Consider the following 7,735-nt stretch of genomic DNA (forward strand, 5'->3'; position numbering starts at 1 on the left):
CAGTTCACACAATTCCCTAGCACTGAGCCAGGGCAGTGAAAGCAGTCTCAAACTGTATTAATTCTGCATTGTCAACACAGCCATTGGGCCTCCTTTGATAACCGAATAACCAGCAGAAACCCACAAGGCAAAGAGCTTTCCAAGCATGATCATAAAACAAGGGTTGGAAATGCACCTTCCTTTAAATGTAGTTGGACTACAGGTGCCAGCATCCAGAGGTGATGGATGCTTGGAGATGCAATCCAACAACCTCTGGGAACTGGGAAGCCCTGGAAGTGGCTCTGTCTGGAGAGACTTTCAGGTTGAATTACCACCTGAGGATGCCCTCCGTGCCGATGGCAGAAAAGCTAATTTAATTATGATTTATTGAATATAGGAGATAACAAGTGTTGCTAACCTACTGGCGCACGGACTGCTTCTGTCCATAGTCTCACGCTGGGTCTCCAAGTCCAGGAGAGCCTGGGGATGGCACATGGTGCTCCTCTGGGGCTTTGCCCTTAGAAACAAAGCTCTGCAGAACTCATTAGATGGAAATGTTGCCATTTCTGCTCCTGCCGGAAGGGAGCATGGTCTCTGATGTTGCAGGATGGCAGTACAACCCTCACAACCAAACACAACTGAACAAAAATCATTTCCGAACTATTTAGAGCAGAGGCAGGAGGATTTCATGCTTGATGGGCCGCCTTTATTTATTTTTTGGAAGAATCTCAATCACATTCTCACAATCTCTGAACATGGCCACATAGCCCCCAAAAGCCACAAAAAATGTATATCAATCACAGCCAGGTGGGGACGGATATACAGTGGCCCCTCCACATTCGCTGAGGTCAGGAGTGAAGGACCCCCATGAATGTGGAAAAAGCGCACTATGCCAACCACAGATGCTAGCGAAATGTCAGGAAGAAACTCTTCTAGAACATGGCCACATAGCCCGAAAACCCCATAAAAAACTATGAATGCCGGCCATGAAAGCCTTCGACTTCACAAGCGCACTATTCTTTTTACCTAAAAGAACCCCTCTCTAGGGATCTCCAGATCCTCCAGCGCAACTCTGTGGTCAACATCTGTCAGTGGTTCATTACAGAATCATGCTGGAGAACCGACAAATGCCCAGAGAAGGGTTTTCTCTAGGGACGTCTAGGTTCTCCAGCACAACTCTATGGTCAACCTCTGGCAGAGTTGCGCTGGAGGACTTAGAGATTCCTAGAGAGAACATATGAATCAAATTTGCAAATCATCCAATCCTCAAAAGTCAAAGGTGCAAATGTGGAGGGCCAACTGCACTTGGATTTTTCAGAAGAGTCCATGCTAAACTCTATGATTGGGATCTATTTTCATTACAAGTAAGATCACAATCATTTTACTGATTGAGTCTCCCCAATCTGGAATTCCAAAATCTGAAATAAATCATGGATGAATGAGATAGTGACGCCTTTGTTTTCTGGACGTTCAATGTACACAAACTTTGCTCCATGCACAAAAGGATTGCAGAAGAATGTGATTTAAGGAGTTGTTCAGACATTGCATTTAGCGTGACTGTTCAAATAATCTCACTCACGCATTCTAGGTTTGTTGTTCAGAATAAAAAGCATTTATCAGAACCGCATCTCTGTGCATCTCTGCAAGTTCTCTTGCTTTCATGGGCCAGCGCTCATATAAAGATGGAGTCGGTGATGCGGATGTATTCAAAACACGTTCGAGACATGCAAAGTTTTATCCTGTGTCTATTCACAATGGTTACCAACCCACCATCAATTATCCCTGGTTAAGCAGGTTTTTGGGCAGCGCATCCCAAAACTGAAACGGATGCATTCGCAATTCATGTGAACAACTAAGTGCTCATTCACATTCGCATTTAAACCAGTGTCCGAGTCACATAGAATCAGGATTGCCAAATCGATCCGAAACAAAACAAAGTTCATGATACTGAACCCAGATTCTACCCAGATTATTTTCTCCGTCTGAATAGTCTCATCCATGGAGACAATTTGCATCTTCCAGTGCCAAACTCTGACTAGCCATTTGCGACATTACTCAGAATTGCATCATGCTAAATGACTGGCTCATTTCAGGGACCCTTTGGCCACACTTTTTTGTTTCCACCGCTTCCATAACAAGGCCACACTGAAGTATTCAAACCAAGACTTCATGCCAGGGGATTAACCTCGGGAGGTTTATAAATCCATCTCCTTGCCTCCATCCCACCCTACGGACGTGTAGCAAAAAGCACAACACAAAAGTCAACTCCAAAGACCCAACTCTTTCTTGGAGAGAGGAAAGAGAAGGGGGGATGTGTTCCTACCTGTTTGCAGAGCCCTGGGTGAATTGGGTTCCCCTCTGACAGAGGCCTAAGGATTTGAGGTTTTGTACTACTTAAAATGACCAAGTAGCGTCTCGGTCTCCAAGGTGATGACACTGGAGCTGTTGAAAGCTATGCGAAAACCCTGCATGCACGCTTTCCTTCCTGGAACACCGAACATGGCAGGGAGGGGACCGGCTCTGGCGAAAGCTCCCAGCGAACACCAGCGGACCATTAATAAAAGAACATTCCTTTCCGTTGGAATGGTTCACCTGGAGGGAGTTCGTCTCCTGCCAACTTTATTGCAAAGCTCCTCGGTCCACTTTTGAGAAGGATCTCGGTTGCAACTAGGCTTGCCATGATGTTGTTATGCTCCTGTGCATTCTTGGACATAAGTACTACCGGACTTGTTTCTGAGCAATCATGCTTAGGACTCACATTCCTGCCAACTGTCCCAATTTGGCAGGGAAGGGCTGGATTAATCGTTCCACTTTTCCGCTGCCTTTAAAATGTCCTAGTTTCTCTCTTCTCTTCCCACTTTCCACCTTTGCCTTCAGTTTAATTCAATTGCTGCAAATTTTGCTCACGAAGGCCAGTGTGGTGCAGTGGTTTGAGTGTTTGACTATGACTTTGGAGACCAGGATTCAATTCCTGGCTCGGCCATAGAAACCTATTAGGTGACTCTGGGCAAGTCGCACGCTCTCAGCCTCAGGGGAGGGCCATGGCAAACCTCCTCTGGACCAATCTTGCCAAGAAAACCCCATGATAGAGTCACCTTAGGGAATGACTTGAAGGCACACAACAACAACAAACTGAATTCAAGGTGCAAAAGTACTTTTCTAGTATGTGATTGTAGCTTTGCAAAATAATAGTATTTTTCATTCTTGATAAAATAAAACAACTTTGAAAGTGACTGAAAGAGAGAGGTTGGTAGACTGAGCTTTTGTAGACTTGAGTCTATTTCCTCATGCTACCACTTCCTTCCTTCCTTAATTCCTTCCTATCTTCCTTCTTTTCTTTCCATCTTTCTTCCACACTTCCTCTCTTCCTTCATTTTACTCTCAAAGGTGCATCAAGATCCCTTTGCTTTTCCAGACGAACACAGGATTCTGTAGGATATTATCACAGCAGTTAAATTGGGACCAAACGGCTTTATTTCTACAGCGTAGATACTGTTGCAGCGGTGGTGGTGCCTTTCTAACTTATGGCGACCCGAAGGCGAAATTATCATGGGGTTTTCTTGGCCAGTTTCTTCAGATGGGGTTTGCCATGGGTCTGAGGCTGAGAGACTGTGGCTTGCCCAGGGTCACCCAATGGGTTTCAGGGCTCAGCGTGAAATCGACCCTCATCTCTAGAATCATGGTCCAACACTCAAACCACTCTGCCATGCTTGGTTTCAGTGTAGATACACCCAAGGACAAAAGAAAGGAGAAGAATGTGGTTGCCATTATGTGCCAAGGAGCATTGGTTATATGCATGGTTAGATCAAAGACTGAAGAGTTAGATTTTTTCACAGCATCATAAAGTTGGAAGAGACCCCAAAGGGCCATTCAATCCAACCCCCCCTTTTGCCATGCAGGAATACACAATCAAAGCACCCCCGAAAGATGGCCATCCAACCCTCTTTTGCAGGGAAGGACTGAGTTGCTTGCAAGATCAAGTGCACACCTTGTGGCATCACAGCAAACTAACAGCGACAAAGAAAGAGGGTGCATCTGGTTGTATTATAAGAGGAGACAATCCGAACCACACTTAATAACAAGTGACACGCGCCATCGGGTAATTAACTATCAATTTCCCCGTCCTGTCACTCATTCCCCAAAGTCTAGAAATGTCGACAAAACTGGCTCGTAATTAGACCATTTCTAAATAATATCCCCGCGCTTTGTGCGCCGAGCATGTTCTGACTTGCTTTCCCCGTTCCTAATTTCGGATCTCAGCCAGCTCCTTCTCCGCTAATGACGGCCTCTAATAAGAGAAAATCAATAGCCGCCGCGTCCAAAAATTCCCCCCCGCTCTTCGGAAAAGAGTGCAAACGACAACAGGGATGTCGGCAAACATGTCGGTAATTGAGTCGGAAGAGGGAAATTATGGCGAACTTGAGACTGTCTTCAAGGCTGACCCCGAGGAAGTTTGGGGGCTGTAGTATATCTTTGAAGGATGCATTTACAGGGATGCCTCATTTAAAGAAATACTTTCTTCTTTAGTTGAAAATGTGGTAAAAGAAGTAAAAATAACATGGAAAGAATACAGTGGGTTCTCCACATTTGCTGAAATTAGGACCTCCATGAAAATGGGAACATCACAGATAATTTTGTTCTTAAAACCTGAGAGAACATATCTCTAGGAATCTCTAGGTCCTCTAATGCAACTTGGTGGTTAATATCAGATGGAAAGTGACCATAGAATCACGCTGGAGGACCTAGAAATGCCTAGAGAAGAGTTTTCTTTAGCAATCTCTAGGTCCTCCAGTGCAACTTTAGGGTCAATATTAAGTGGAAACTGATCACAGAACCATACTGGAGGACTTACAAATGCCTGGAGAAGAGTTTTCTTTAGCCGTCTTTAGGTCCTCCAGTTTGAAACAATGGTCAACTTTGGGTAGAATCACTCAACTTAGAGATGCAGATTGTTCCCTATTGGATACAAATTAAAGCACGGTTCTTACATTGACTCAGGTTTTGGGGGCCAATTTGTGGATTACAAATTCTAGACTTAAGCATGAGAGCATACATGTGTGTTCATCTGGAACATTGGCGTGCACCTTTGAGACTAACTGGGCAAAATAAGAAATCAGCTTTTCTTCCCCAAATACATGGAGTGAACTGGTGCCCAGGAAGGACCTTTATAACTACACTATGAATAGTCATAGAAATGCAAAACATGTGCATCTTGCGATGTGGTGACAAGTTCAGTTTTAACCATGGTTGTCGAGTGACAAAGGCAAGAGGAAAGACGTGGATGGATGGATGGATGACCTTGTGAATGGTGGAGGAGGTTTTGGAACATGGTACAGTATGTGGAGACTGAGAACCATGATAAACTGGATAAGAGCATCCAGTGTTATAATATATGTAGTGTGCCAGAAAGCCAGCGTCTTTGTTCCACCTAAAGGACAGCGATCTGTAAACAAAGAAACTATGATGGAAGAGAAACAGTTGAATTAGAACATATTCACAAACTCCAATCCGCCAACATTGCCTTTGGACAATGGCTTCAGGGCACACTAGGAAGTCTGCTGAGCAAACAGAGTGAAAAAGACTAGTATGTATAGAGTGCTATTATCTGTGTATTAGGTTTCCTGCATGGCAGAATAGGGTTGAACTGGATGGCTCTTGCAGTCTCTTCCAACTCTATGATTCTATACGTTATAAATAAAATGTGTGCCTTTGAGTCATTTCCGACTTCCGGCAACCCTTTCATGGGGTCTTCTTGGCAAGTTCTTTCAGAGGGGGTTTTGCCAGTGCTGTCCTCTGAGGCCGAGAGAGTGTGACTTGCCCAAGGCCTTGTCGCAGGTGACTGAAACAGTGACGGCTGCGCTCAGTGCGCATCCACAGCCACATCGGTTGCATGCCCATGAGAGATGCCCCTTGGAGAATCCTGTAACTGTAGGGAGCAGCAGGTGAGCAATTAAGAGCCCACAGAACTGGCAAAGGCAGGGGAGGCGAATTGATTCTCCAGCTGGCACCCAGCCCTTGAACATCTTGCAACGCCGCCACGGTTGTTAAGCAAGGGAAACCTCGCCTTCTTCTTTCTTCCAAATGTAGGATTGCTAATTTGTTTGTTTAATCCAGAGACATAGCCGTGGAGGTCGGGAAGATCACTTGGCAAAGGGATCCTTTGAGCACCTTTGAGACCAAAAGGGAACGTCTGCCCAGAAAGTCCTAAAATAGCCTTAAGTCAGAAATGACTTGAAGGCACACAAGAGAGATTGATTTACTAGGGAGCTGGGGATGTTTAGCCTGGAGAAGAGATGGTTAAGAGGTGATATGAGAGCCCTGTTTAAGTATCTGAAGGGGCGTCACATTGAGGAGGGAGCAAGCTTGTTTTCTGCTGCTCCAGAGAATAGAAGAAAATGGAGCAATGGATGCAAGCTACAGGAGAACAGATTCCACCTTAACATTAGCCTAACAAATAATAGCCCTATTTAACTATTTGAAAGGATGTCATATTGAGGAGGGAGCAGCAAGCTTGTTTTCTGCTGCTCCAGAGAACAGGACCCAATGGAGCAATGGATGCAAGCTCCAGGAAAAGAGATTCCACCCAAACATTTGGAAGAGCTTCCTGACAGCAAGAGCTGTTTGACAATGGAAGATGCTGCCATGGAGAGCGGTGGAGTCTCCTTCTTTGGAGGTCTTTAAACAGAGGCTGGATGGCCATCTGTCAGGGATGCTTTGATTGAGAGTTCCTGCATGGCAGAATGGGGTTGGACTGGATGGCCCTTGGGGTCTCTTCCAACTCTATGAGTCTATGAAGAAGAGGTAAGAGAAGAAGACTCATAGAGTTGGAAGAGAAGAAGAAGGAGAAGTGGTTAGCAGAGAACAAGTGGGGGTTTGGGACTCCAGAGACCAGGGTTCGAATCCCTGCTCAGCCATGAAACCCATTGGGTGACTTTGGGCAAGTCACACTCTCTCAGCCTCAGGAGAAGGCAATGGCAAACCTTCTCTGAACAAATCTTACCAAGAAACTCCAGTGGTAGGCTTTGCCTTATGGTTGCCATAGGTCAGAAATGACTTCGAAGACGCATGACGACAACGTTTACCAACAACTAGTTTGCTACCCATCTCCTTCCATTCATGCAGGGAGTCCACTACTGAGGACAGAGTAACGTTTCACTCCCAAGATTTACACACTGAGTGCACAATGCCATCTCATTGCACTCAGCCCTCCATATCCACCGATTCATGCATTGGAAAGCCATTTTAGACCATAGAAATCCCAAAAGCAAATCTCAATTATTATTATTATCGACCTTTATTTATAAAGCACTGTAAATTTACAATTTACAATGTTGCCATTATAAATAGGGACGCTATTTTACTACGCCAAGTAAAGACATTCCTGGGCAGCCAGGCCTCTTAAGCGGAGAAGGACTGGATTTTTAATGCTGGGCTCTACAAATTTGTATTTTAATATTATTATATTTTGATTTATAACTGTTTTAATCCTTAAAATTATTGTTTTTTATTATTGTAAGTTTTTACTACTGTATCCCACTTTGATCCAATGGAGAGACGGGATAAAAATTATTATTATTATTATTATTATTATTTTAAATGTTATATTTACGTATTTTAATATTTCGTATTGTTTTTAAATTGCGTTGTCTTATACTCGTTCGCCACCTTGACTCCCTATATTGAGAGAAAGGTGTGATATAAGATAATAATAATAATAATAATAATAATAATAATAATAATAATAATAATAATAATA

General features: G+C 44.0%; 1 protein-coding gene across 4 annotated transcripts in view; it reads right to left on the reverse strand.

The window, feature by feature from the left end:
- TP73 (tumor protein p73) overlaps positions 1 to 7,735 on the reverse strand; it is a 61,374-nt gene that overhangs the window by 50,401 nt on the left and 3,238 nt on the right. Inside the window, exon 1 of one of the 4 annotated variants that reach the window (XM_042480062.1) lies at positions 2,303 to 2,849. The exons of the other annotated variants lie outside the window; for them this stretch is intronic. The gene's annotated coding sequence lies outside the window, so the exon portion shown is untranslated. Of the gene's footprint in view, positions 1 to 2,302; positions 2,850 to 7,735 lie in introns of those variants that run through there. 4 annotated transcript variants of the gene reach the window in all.

This window comes from Sceloporus undulatus, chromosome 7, assembly GCF_019175285.1.
Source record: "Sceloporus undulatus isolate JIND9_A2432 ecotype Alabama chromosome 7, SceUnd_v1.1, whole genome shotgun sequence".
NCBI lineage: Eukaryota > Metazoa > Chordata > Lepidosauria > Squamata > Phrynosomatidae > Sceloporus > Sceloporus undulatus.